The sequence below is a fragment of the Papaver somniferum genome, unplaced genomic scaffold, assembly GCF_003573695.1.
Source record: "Papaver somniferum cultivar HN1 unplaced genomic scaffold, ASM357369v1 unplaced-scaffold_22, whole genome shotgun sequence".
Classification (NCBI taxonomy): domain Eukaryota; kingdom Viridiplantae; phylum Streptophyta; class Magnoliopsida; order Ranunculales; family Papaveraceae; genus Papaver; species Papaver somniferum.
In genome coordinates, this window is record NW_020632152.1 from 2,419,930 (window position 1) to 2,432,983 (window position 13,054).

The 13,054-nt window shown below is 35.3% G+C and overlaps 1 long non-coding RNA gene across 6 annotated transcripts; it reads left to right on the forward strand.

Moving 5' to 3' along the window:
- The first annotated feature begins 831 nt into the window (after positions 1–831).
- LOC113340675 lies at positions 832–5,294 on the forward strand. 6 transcript variants are annotated; one of them, XR_003355602.1, is made up of 11 exons: positions 836–1,202; positions 1,623–1,697; positions 2,094–2,179; positions 2,348–2,415; positions 2,521–2,652; positions 2,889–3,052; positions 3,639–3,700; positions 4,015–4,234; positions 4,402–4,455; positions 4,572–4,709; positions 5,019–5,294. It is a non-coding gene; the product is annotated as an uncharacterized LOC113340675 (long non-coding RNA). The 6 variants fall into 6 exon arrangements; XR_003355600.1 differs by lacking the exon at positions 2,094–2,179 and having other exon boundaries at positions 837–1,202; positions 1,586–1,697; positions 2,245–2,415; XR_003355599.1 differs by lacking the exon at positions 2,094–2,179 and having other exon boundaries at positions 838–1,202; positions 2,245–2,415.
- Positions 5,295–13,054: the final 7,760 nt, after the last annotated feature.

Consider the following 13,054-nt stretch of genomic DNA (forward strand, 5'->3'; position numbering starts at 1 on the left):
CTTCACTAGCTGACGCGCAAGAGGAATCTGTGACATTCAACAAGAATGACGTTTCAATATTATTATACAGACAATGACGCTGATTGGAACAAAATACATAAAAGTACAGTTTCTAAATCTTGATGACTAACCTGGCTTGATTAACCGTGTTTATATCTGGATGATACTCCTCCACAAATAAATCAGGATACCTTTCTCTCATCCGGACACAAAGTTGATACAGCTCCTCCTCTCCTTTTGTCACCAATTATCCACCCTTCTTCTTTCCTTTCCATGGGGGTTTCCATCCCGACACCACGCCCAGGAACATCACCCAAAGTTGAAAATCTTGTCTGGCTGAAGAGAACTTGCAATCTAGTACCCCAACCTATCTAATTCTTAAACCGTTTCGCCTACACAAACAAAAGTTACAAAACACGACTAATAAAATAAAATACCACAACCTGAACTGGAGACAGTTACAACAAATTTTATGTCAAATTTGGGGAAGTTACCAATAGCATAACTGCAAAACTATTATCGGCAGCATCTTACACAGCACCATAACTACAATAACAACAAAGTAAATTAACATTCAGGAAAAAAAAAAACATCAAGTCACTACAACAGAAAGTGCTATAGATCACACACTAAAGTTCACAGTTTGTCTTTTTAGGGCTAAAACTTAAAGACCACTGATATCTTAGTGTTTGTGATCTTAAACACAGAGATCTTCCTATACATCTCATACCTCTGAAAAAGTGTGATCTTACAAACATCATTTTGTGATCAAAAAACCTGTCCATTAAGCTTTTTGAAAAACAATTGCAGTATTGTGGCGCGACTTCGAACTCTATTAGGGGAAAAAAAGGACAGCCCACTTAATTTTTGTGGTGCGAATAACAAAACCTAACTGTCTACTCCTCGAATTCTCAGTCTTCTCTTATCTCATTTTCCCTCTCAAAAAAACTCTCTCCGTCTCAGTCTACTGAAAATCCAAGGAGAAAAATTAAACCCTAGACTTCGATTTCACGATCCAAATCAAGAGAAATTGAACCATAAACTTTCGATTTTGTTCTTTAACATTCTGTTTTCATTTGTTTCTAATCATAATCAGTGTGTTAATACACTTCGATTTCATGGAGAAAATTGAATTTCGACTTCATTTAGAATGTTGCAGGTTATCGTTTCGAACTTGTAGCATTGAAGAAAAAGTTTCTGAGGTAAATTTTCAAATATATCTCTTAATCCTCTAAATTATTGCGATTGCACTGTATACATGATCCGAACCTAGGTTTTTCATTTTCTATTAGGCTGTATTACAGATTTTTTATTTGAATTCTCTTGTTGCTGGATTATTTTTAATGATTTAAAACTACAATGATGTCTTCATTAGTGAGTATAGAATGATTTAAAACTACAATGATTTTTTATTGATTCTTTCATTTCATTGAATATGGATAAATCCCCTGTAAGATATCTACTACACATCATAAATAATTCCAATCTACTATCTTTATTTACTTCAGTTGACGGTATAATAATTGCTATATGATTTTATATTATGTTTATGTGAATAATAACATTCTTATTTTGATGTTGGTAGGATAATTCTAGTTGCTTCTTGTGTCAATCTCTTGCAGCTACCTAGGGGTTGTTACATGTCTTGCACTAGATGCTACCTACATTTGGCAGGATAACCATTAATTTTGATTCAGGTATTTTTAGTTTCTAAACACCTCTATCCCATCAAGTGAAATTTCTTCTTTTATAAAATCCCAAAGTTACTTTAGTTGCAGTATTACAGGCCTGTCTTAATGGATAGGTTCTTTTCTTTTTCATGAAACTTAGTAGACAAAAGAATGCAATAAAAGAGCTTGTGGTTTCATAAATCCGTAATACTATCTTCTTTGCTTATTAGTCTCTTTCTCGAATGTAGTTATAAACTATACTTAGCACTTGAGAGTATAACAAAATCCACCAATACATGTTAAAATTCTCTTGGTCTTGCATTTAAGGTTCAAGGCATCAGTATTCGCTCTTTGTGGTTGTTAACTACGAACCAATTAATAGTTTGCCATGGTTTTTTTGTGTGGTTGTCAACTAAGAACCAGATGATGATTCATGAAGCTTATTTATCCTGCACCCTTTATGGTTTCAATAGTCTTGGTGTCATGGACAGAGATGTTAATCATGTAAGGTCAGTAATGTTTTTGTTTACTCTCTTACAAATTGTATACTTTGTATGAATACCTCTCGTTTCAGTTAAACTAGAGATGAACGACAAAGGCATGATCCTGAGGGGATATTGGAATGCCGTCATCTGCAGATTGAGTTTTGGCATGTATTTATTTATTTTTTGGTGAAGGTGAATGGGTAATTAATTCTGCTGGGGCAAACTTCACTCCACATGTGGTTCATGTCAATACAGAAGAGGTAAACCTTTTCTTGATGAGATTTATTTTTGTGTTTTCATAGTTAGTCTGGAAGAGGATTTTAAAGGGACCTGATCTGGTGGGTGTGTTTGTGATTCTGTTTTAGAATGTTGCTGGAAAAATATTCGCGTTTTCACAAAAGAGTCCTCGGGCAATTTGCATTCTCTCAGCAAATGGAGTCATTTCAAATGTTACCATTCGCCATCCATGTACGTCTGGTGGTATGTCGACATATGAGGTAAATAATGATCAATCTCCAACTAGTCTCTCTTTACTCTTCTTGGGAATTCATTGAATTTAAGTGATGTACTGAGGCGTCTAATCATTTAGATCTCTTGATCTCTATTATTTGATTGCATCTCTAGCGCGAAAGTTTTTGGAGGCCTTACTATGTAGTTTAGTTGAACAATTTAAGTTGACAAACAACATTTTGGAAGGACAGGTAATTACTTCGACCGTTCTCTTACAATGCAGGGTCTTTCGAAATACTATCTTTATGTGGGTCTTTCTCGTTCGTTGTTGAGGGTGTTGGATTACGTACTAGAACTGGTGGGTTGAGTGTCTCGCTGGCTGGTGCTGATGGTCGTGTTATCGGTGGAGGGGTTGCTGGTTTGTTAACCGCTGCTAGTCCCATCCAGGTAAATCGTCCTTGCTTTAATTGAATTGCAGCAATTCCTACTGATATTGATGCTTCTTGAAGTGTGGCCTGTGGAAGTATAGCACTCTACTATGCTTTAATTGAATTGCAGCAAGTCCTTGCTTCAGTAAAAGTATAGCATTCTACTATGCTTCTAAAAAAATTTAGTTTTACAACATATAAGTACTGCTCCGTTGTCTAGGTTCTTTTTATTTTACTAGTAAGTGGATGAGTTGGAGCCGTTGTATACTGCCATTCCTTTGCACATGTAGTGGGTTGTTTTTTATTTTTGTTTGTCTTTATTCATACTATTTGGTTCACTACAAATTTTGTAAAGACCAGTGACACAATGGCACGCTAATGAAACGATTCATTCACAATGTCATATAGTGGAGTCGTTGAAGTTTTGACTTTGTATTCCTTATCATTTGTTCTTTCTTTTTGATTTTTGGCGGAACCCTTAATGTCATACGTTCCTCATCAGATGCATTTAGTTTGCTGGAATTTGATCTTTTGTGGGTACTTGGTTTTGTTCATTGGTTTCCCTTATACAATTGATTAATGAGAATAATATTTGTTTATTATAGGAAAATTTCTTCCTGGTTGCTACACGCTTATAGTGTCGGAGACACTATCCGGAGAATTACAGGTTAGCTTGTAGTTTATGTGCCACTAAAACTATCACTTTCATATGACTTGCATCCAACTGTTGGTCATGCAACCAATGTTATATTATTAAAATCTGATAAATATTGTCTGGAAGATCTGAAATATATCAGCTGAAGGGGAAACAAGGTTCAGTTGTCTTAGTTTCTCTGCTTAGAATTTTACGCAGAACAAAGACCCATCTGTTGGTTATCATCCGTCTAATGTCTTTAGTGATCAATACATGTTGCTGAGTGTGTCGTTTGTGGTAATGCTGCAGAACCTCCCTAATAAATGTATTTTTTTTACTCCTTGCAGACAATTTGCGATGAACGTAATATCTGACACTGCAAACCCTAATACGTGCCACCAAAGCGTTCCGGAGTCAGAGATAGACTATATTGGATGTATGAAATGATGTTACACTAGAATATCTGACACTGCAAACCCTCATTACTACCGTATCTTACTCAATGGCCAAAATTTTCAACATAATTATATCCCCAGCAGCTACCCAAACTCACATCATGTGATAGAGGTTGAAGTGATCCAACACTACAATATGTCTTTCTTTCAAACTGAGCTTACAAATGACCTTTGAATATTACTAGCTATCCATGATTATGATTTGCAAATTTGTCCGTGTATGTTCTTACTTATTGTCTGTTATCTTTGTGCTTAACTTTATATATCTGCTTATTTCAGACAGGGTCTTCTGGTCAGCTTGGGGTCTGATTTTAATTCAGAACTGTGAGTATGGTGCGTAAACACTGATTTTCTTTTCCTTACAGGTTATTCAAAATATCCACCTTTAACTCCGATTTAGGTACTTCACTATTGTGATGAACTCTTATCAAAGGCCACTTTTGTACTAGGAATGGGATAACAGAGTCGATTGTGCTAATGGATGAAGAAGAGCTTAAGGAGTGGGTTGCGCAGGTTGAGCTTGGTCTTCTCTTTACTTTTGTTTCTATGCCTGAGGGTGGGAACGATCTCATGCAAATATGTTTTAGGTACTTCTTTCTCTATACTATTATCTGTGTTCATTCCCCTTGTCATTAGCTCATACAATCATTGTAGAGGCATGAACATTATATGTCAAACTATGAAATTCACCTTTAACACTCAGTAGCTCCAAGTTTCATAGTAAGGATGAGGTCAAATCGAGTTTAACTTTGATTGTCGTATGCTCTGTTACTGTTCAAAGAAAGCTCCAGTCTCTGGGCTATATGGTTCCATATGAGCATTGTTTTCATTTCAATCTTGTGTAAAATGTGGGAAAATATGGGAATTCCTGAATATGTTGAGTGAATCATTTGCAGGTTGTTTGGCACACACAGCTTGTGTAATGATGCTGGATGAAGTTTCCTTTCCTGTTCTTTTGGTTGATGATTGAGATTTCCCATTTTGGAACAGAAATTGCAACTTGAAATTGCATTTACAGTTTATACTAGAACTTTTATTCATGTAAGGAGCTTTATATCAGTATGTTTGGTCTTTAAATTGATAAACTCAGCAGACTCAATACAGGTTGTTCTGATGTAGTAAGACTCTGCAGAAATGTGTATTTGATTCAGACATGGAATGAGTTGAATTCAGATACTGCTTCCTTTTTATCACTTTCTGGATTTGAGTTACAGGTGCCGAAATGGTATGGGTTACAGGTGCAGAAATGGAATGGAATATACTGCCTGTATAGGGTAGATTTGGGTTGAAAACTTAGAGGAAAGATCACAACTTTTAGATTCTTATCTTTTAAAAACCTTGTCTTTAGATCTCAACTCTTCAAAACTTTATGTTCTTTGCATAGGGTAAGATCACACTTTTCATTGCAGGAGAGTTGTTACCTATAGATCACCTTTTAGATTATACTGGCAAAGATCACAGACAGCTGGTACTTATCACACCTTTTAAGAATGATCCATGTATGTTTTTGTTGTAGTGCGTAAAAGGGGTGAAAATTTTCTGCAACCAGGCCTTACCTCTTCGACTTGAGGTTCCTCCCTCCGGCACATTTGGGCTTAAGCATCCAGTCCAAACCAACCTCCTAATTTCTTGAACCATAATATTAGGGATACCAAAAACTTTCAAGGCATACAAAATAGTTTTCCCATCCTAGGTGACCTTATAAGGGGTGTCTATTGGGTAGTTCAATTACCTATATACCCTTGAACTTAAAATCAAAAAATAAACTATCCTAAACATCTCTTCTTCTTCCTCTAGCTAAACCTCCTTCCTTTTCTCTCAGATTTTTTTTCATCACTGTAATTAATTATCGATTCGTGAAAATTCGATCATCGGTTAAATTGAACTATATAATGTATCGACAAAGAAAAAAGCAAACGCCAGGTGTTCTAAATCCTCTTCCAATCCATGAATTAAAGAAGAAGAACCAATTGAAGATGAAGGTGTAAAAACTATAATTGAACCGGAAATTGAATCGGAAATTGAATCGGAAATTCAACCATTTGAAGCTCCAAATACTAAAATGAGGATAATAAGATATTCCCTACAAACCCAGTCTTTTATTTGTTGTTTTTCATGGATTGAATGGGTTAAATTGCTAAAAACTTAGGGTTTTTGACGGTTAGAGTAGCGGGTTCGGCTGATAATTGAGTTGAGTTTTGAGCCGAACTGTTCTTGAAATTTTTCCCTGAAAGTGTCTATGAACAGTTCGGCTAAACCGTAAATGTCAATTTCTAGCCGAACCCCAAAATGTGTATTGAATACGTCCCAGAACAGTGCCAGGTTCGTCTAATACCTTGCAAACCTTCCCGGCCGAACCTGAGAAGTGAAATTTACCCCAGGTGGTTGTCAGGTTCGGCTGACTCGATTAGATCACTTTCAAGCCGAACCTCTCTCTGTAAACACTTCGAAAATATTGATTTGCAGGCTCTAGGTTCGGCTAGCTCGTGTTGTTGAGTTATTAGCCGAACCTTCTCTTTGCACACTCAAGTTTTTCGATCTTGTTTTGTCCATAACTTTTTCGTCCGATGTCGGAATGACCTCATTCTTTTTGCGTTGTGTTTGTCTTTTCATTCTCTTGAAGTTGAATATAATATCTAATTGATTTTAATGAGTTTAATATGGACCTTGGTATTCTCCATATTTATTAGTCTTGTACGTGCAATCCAATATGATAACTTGTGGGAAGCATAGAGCCAATTGGGCGCATTCCGGGTGGGAAAGGAAAAGGTGTGTGACTACGCTCACAAATCATTTCAAACCGATCCCATCGGATTTGTTGTCCTTTAACTAGTACACAATTTATTTTCATCGCGTGTTCCTCAAGCCAATCCAGAACCTCTGGTTTAGTTTTCCATATCTACGTTCATTCCAAAACAAGTAATTTGTAAGAAAAACTTTGGAATATTCCGACAACATTAAGGTAAACAAAAGGTTCTTACATACCAAATCATTTTGGAAGTGATCCTTGGTATCCTCGTGAATTATGTCTACTGGATCAGGTTGATTTCCATGGGTCCAAGCATGATCTACAAAGAATATCACAAGGTTAAACACTAGAAATGGAATATAATAACAAGGTTCGGCGCATTCGATAATCACATTATGTGCCGAACTATAAACATTTACAGGTTTCGGCTTATACGATATACTCAATATGTGCCGAACCACGAACAATATTTTAACCCAAAAATTAACAAATTCATGTTCGGCTCAGACGATAATCATATTATGTGCCGAACCTTGAACATAAGAGGTTTCGGCTTATACGATATCCTCAATATGTGCCGAACCACGAACAATATTTTAACCCAAAAATTTACAAATTCATGTTCGGCTCAGACTATAATCATATTATGTGTCGAACCTTAAACATAATAGGTTTCAACCCAGAAATTAAAAAATTATGTTCGGCACATACGATTTTGGATATGTAAGCCGAATTAGTAATGATTCTATTCCGGGCTATTCAGGATGTTGTTCGGCTTACTATGAAACTTACATATAAGCCGAACTAGTGTCTAGCAAAAGGGTTGGAATTGGAAATTATAGGTTCGGCGCATGCAGTAAACAGATTCAGTAAGCCGAACCGTTCATAAATTGGTAGATTCGGCTCATAGATTTGAGCCGAACCTCAACCTGTTTCGCCGAACCATGATTCAAAAAACCTAACTTTTGATAATTGAGAGCTATAAAAGTAGGATTCAGTATAGGATATAAGTGTACCTGTGTATTAGAAGCATTGGGTTCCTCATCAATGTATTCATCATCAGGATTTGGCTCATAAAAATCATCATCTTGAGTTTGTGTTTGAGTTTGAGATTGAGTTTGAGTGGGTGTAAAATCATTCTCATAATCTAAGAAATCAGCCATTTGGGAATCATTGGTGTAGTTGATGTGCATTTTCCTAGGTTTTTTAGATGATATATGACCCTCCTCATCCTCCATTGAATCAAGAATTAGAATTTTCTCACTTTCTCCTTCTCTTTCTCTCCTTCTTAACCAAACCAAAACTTTGATTTTTTTTCCTCAAATTTTTCATCTAAACAACTCTTATAATTCTGAAAATTATTTTAATCACTAAACAAAATATTTAATCACTAATCAAGATTATTAACACTAATACGTAAAGGGAAGATTTGCCATTAAAAAAAATTTGGGTTAAGGGGTTATCTGATTTTGCTATTTCACAACCTTTTTTGTCTTCATTCAGTATGCCTTGGAAGATTTTGGTATGCCCAATATTATGGTTCAATTTCTTTCCTTCATTGGAAGTTGCAATGAACACAATTGGGAACTATCATCTCACGAAGATACTTGATTGTTACCGAAAACTCCATCTGGTTTGATCGTCGCTAGTGTCTTCTCCTTTTTCACAGCTACACAATTGAAAACGAAATGATTGAAACCCTAGATTGAAGTATTGAAACTGTAATTTGGAGATCAGATCGAGATGGAGATTTAGAAGAGAAAAAATTAAGGTACAGAGAAAACGAAACCCTTAAACTAGAGAGATGGAGATGACGAAGAGAATCACAGAAATCTTCATCGCGAAAACAAAGAAAAAATGAATAAGCAAACCTAGCAATTTTAGAGGCCAAAAAGAATTTGGGGTGACTATGATGAATGTGTGTGGGGTGTCTAAAATATACGAAATGTCCATATTACCCTTTACACTAAACTTTATCATTTCAAACCAAAATTAAATTAATAAAATCATCGTCCTTAACCAGTGATTTCAGAAGGGGGTAATTTGTTTTATTTGCCTTGGTAAGATCAGAAATTTGAATTACCTTCCCTACAGAATTAAATTAATATATTTTCCTTCCGTCAAGAATTCTGTTTAAAGATTTTGGTTTTTGCCATGTAAAATGTTTATGTGTGGCAGATCCATTATGAGTTAAAACAAATGACAACATTAACCTCTCATAATATATGGTTTACATATATCAGTCTTCCGTCTTTTTCTTCATATACATCGGCGATAATTTTTGTCAGAGAAACAATAAAAAATTAATTCATCTTCTCTGGTTTATTTTTGATCGATTCGTCTTCTTCTCTGTTTTTCTTTTCGTAATTAGTTTTTACTCGGCGCTACACCAAGTACGGTTAATAGGTGGTGAAGAAATTAAAATCCGTTTCAGAAGAAACTTCCGTTATCAGTGAGTTTCTCCAAATAATATTGTTTAGAACAACTAAAAATTCAAGTAATTAAGATCAATTGGGGTTTGGATGTCAAGGTTTCCATCATTTCAAGTCAGAAATATGATTAATTTGGGGTTAATGGTATTGTGCAGCTTGAGTTTGGCAAGATCAAGAATGGGTTAATACCAGAAGTATTCAAAAGGGGCATGTCAAATTTATGGGTTTGGATTACTCGAGAATTTGAATTTAGGGGTTTGTGTTGTATTTGAGGAGAAGGTGATAGGGTTTTGTTGTAAATCGAATCGCACTGAATTGAGGGTTTGAGCCTGAAAGCTTGGGGATACCAAGATACACCACCAACTTTTTCTTTTATGAAATATGTATGGACAAACTCAACACAACTCCGAGAGTAAAAAATCGATCAAGGAAAGTTCCTAGAGTTATATATCTCTCTCTCTTGTTTTTAGAACATTTACAGAATTGAATCCGTAAACCTAACTACAAAGAGAGTTCTTGGACGGTACCAAAGACCAATGTCCAAGATTCAATCAAGTCTTTTCCAACTAACAAGGTTGGACCTAGCTACTGTGATTGATCAACGCACAACCTTTGATATTTCAATTATAAAGATAAACAATAGCGGAAAAAGAAATCACACAGACACCAGAATTTTGTTAACGAGGAACCGCAAATGCAGAAAAATCCCGGGACCTTGTCCAGATTGAACACCAAACTATATCAAGCCTCTACAGGCACTAGCCTACTACCAATTAACTTTAGTCTGGAATGTACTTGAGCCCGAACTCAGTATCCCACCGATTCATGTATATCCAACACCTTACGCCTCTTGAATCCCAGCAGGACTCCTCGAAATTTATTTCCTTAGACAGTCTCACACCAACTAAGAGTTGCTTCAACTCAATTGAAGACTTTAAACCAAATCTGTCTCCCACAGGTTAAGCCTATAATTGATTTCCTGATTTACGATCTTAAAGGATGATCAGACGATAGGTCCAGGTGATGGAAATTGATAGTTACTTAGACACAAGTCTGGATATCCTCAAAATCCGGACTTATGCAACCCGAAGTGCATCCTAGATTATTATTCACCTCACAAGTATAAAACTTGTGGAATCAACAAAGTATGAGACGAAGAGACTTTGTTGATTACTCTCTATCTTGATTGATGGATTCAGGCTCTACAAACAATCAAGATCAGGATACTCAAGTTATCAATATAAAAAGTAACTGGACCTGGCTTCACGAATCCCAATGAATTCCTTCTAGTCGCTAAACCCTAAAAGGTTATCTGAAGAGGACGACTCTAGATACAAATAGGACACACCAAAAAGTAATGTCAGGATTTAAAGATCACAGTTGCCAAGAGTTCCCCTTATATAGACTTCAAAGCCTAGGTTTCTTTTAGGTTTAAGCTAAAATAGATTTGAACCAAGCAAACAATATCCACCTTTAGATGAAAGCTCTGAATCTAAATCACATATACAAGATATACACTATGGTTAGGTAAATCGTAACTGAACTGTGTATAAATACTATGTTCAACATGGTTAGCCGATACTAGCCGATTTGAATTTAAAAGCTTAACACTCATTTTCATGCTCACTAAGACATTAATATTAAGTCACAATCATGTGATCAAATAAGTATAGTGTTAATTAGAGAATTGATTAAATGAAAATTACTTCATGGAAATAATTTAATCACAATTGAATCATGATTGACATAGTTTATAAATGTACAAAGTACAATTACTTGAATCATTCGTGAATCGGCTGAGTCATAGTACGCAGAACGGTTTGCAAACTTATATGCCATTACCGAGTTCCAGAGCTTACATAACTTTTCAGTTCATAATCCGGTTTGAAAACTTAAGCAATTTCCAAGTTCCGGACTCTACAAAACTTTTCAATTCACGTACCGGTTTGCAAACTTTGAACCAACTCAAAATTCCGGAGTCTACAGAACTTTTTAGTTCACGTACTGGTTTTCAAACTTAAGATCTTTGCCAGTTTCGGAGTTCATTGAACATTCATCTTGCGTACCGGCTTGGGTACTAAACTGGTTCTAGATCATAAAATTGTTTTGGCTCACATACCGGTTTGATTATTTTAACTCGGTTCCCTTACCACAGTTCCACAATGGTTTGTATACGAATATACATACCTATCTGTATCACGAAACAAACAGATTTTCCCATGATATATATATACGAATATGCATACCACACAAATCTGAAATTCGATATGTAGCTACTCTGCTACGTGTACAAATACATGTAATACGGCTTCACACATGTAAAAGTTTTCTCAGTATGTAAAAAAAATAATACTGTCTTATATTCCGGATATAGTAGTTCTATATTTTTCTAAATCATTTCGAAATATTCGTGAATAACATCAATGACACATATCACTGTTCCAGTCTATTTTCTAATGATAAACTTGAATCATGATTTGGTTCCGAACAATAAATTGTTCTCCACCGAATTTGATCAAGTAATGAACAAATGTTCATTAATCTTAGTCATTATATTTGGAAAATTTGTAAACTAAATAAAAATAATCAAAAAAATTTTTTTATTAAATATCAATAAACTCATAAGACAAGGAACAAATGTGGGAGGCAAGACTTTAACCCGCAACCTAGTCTAATTATTTCTTGACTCGAAATTTTTGTTTGTGCAAGCTAGTCTAATTAGTTATGCGACAATCGTCTCAAAGATAGAAAGGTGAATATAACTTGAGAAATAGGTGGTTCAGTCTTCACTTACCTTTTGTTGATGAAGTTCTCCAAAAGTTTCGGTTGATCTTCTTTCTGATGAAGTTCTCAACAATTTAATAGATTGTGAGTCGAGAAAGGTGAATATAGTAGATTTAATTTATTTTTATTCTTAAAAAGCACTAAAAAATTTATCAATACTGCAACCATACTTCTTTTTGATGACAATATTATTTTGAATATTAATATGTTCTTAGCTCAACAAACGTAAGTTTAGAGCACAAGAAAAAGATAAAAAAGATTGTTTTTTATCACAAACCAGTACTACTATAGGCAAACGGTACACCTGTTATATAGTGATCCTTATCCAGCAGGATTTTTATGGATAAGGTTTGAAAAAATGGGGATATAATAACCACACCCAATAATTAGTTCGGCAATCTGTATGGACTAAAATCCAATGTAATTCCGAGAGCACCAACTTAAAACTGAGACTCAATCAAGAATTATATCAAAGAGTTTTTATATCTTTCTCAATACAATCAGCAAATCAAACAGATAAAAATATGCAAGTCTGATTGATATGAGAAATAACTTGGACGGTACCAAAGACGAATGCCCAAGTGTCAATCAAGTTCTATCCAATAAACAAGGTTGAATTTATCAACTGATTGAACTACGCACAACCTGTGATATTTCAATTATGTAAACAATTATAATGCGGAAAAGAAATAACACATACACCAAAAATTTTGTAAACGAGGAAACCGAAAAATGCAGAAAAACCCCAGGACCTAGTCCAAATTTGAACACAACACTGTATTAAGCCGCTACAGACTCTAGCCTACTACAAGTTAACTTAGGACTGTGATGTAGTTGAGCCCTAACCAAGTCTTGTACCGATTAAAATACATTCTTGTTCCTTACGCCTCCACGCCGGATTCTGCGCACTTGATTCCCTTAGTTGATCTCACCCACAACTAAGAGTTGCTACTGTAACTACTAATTT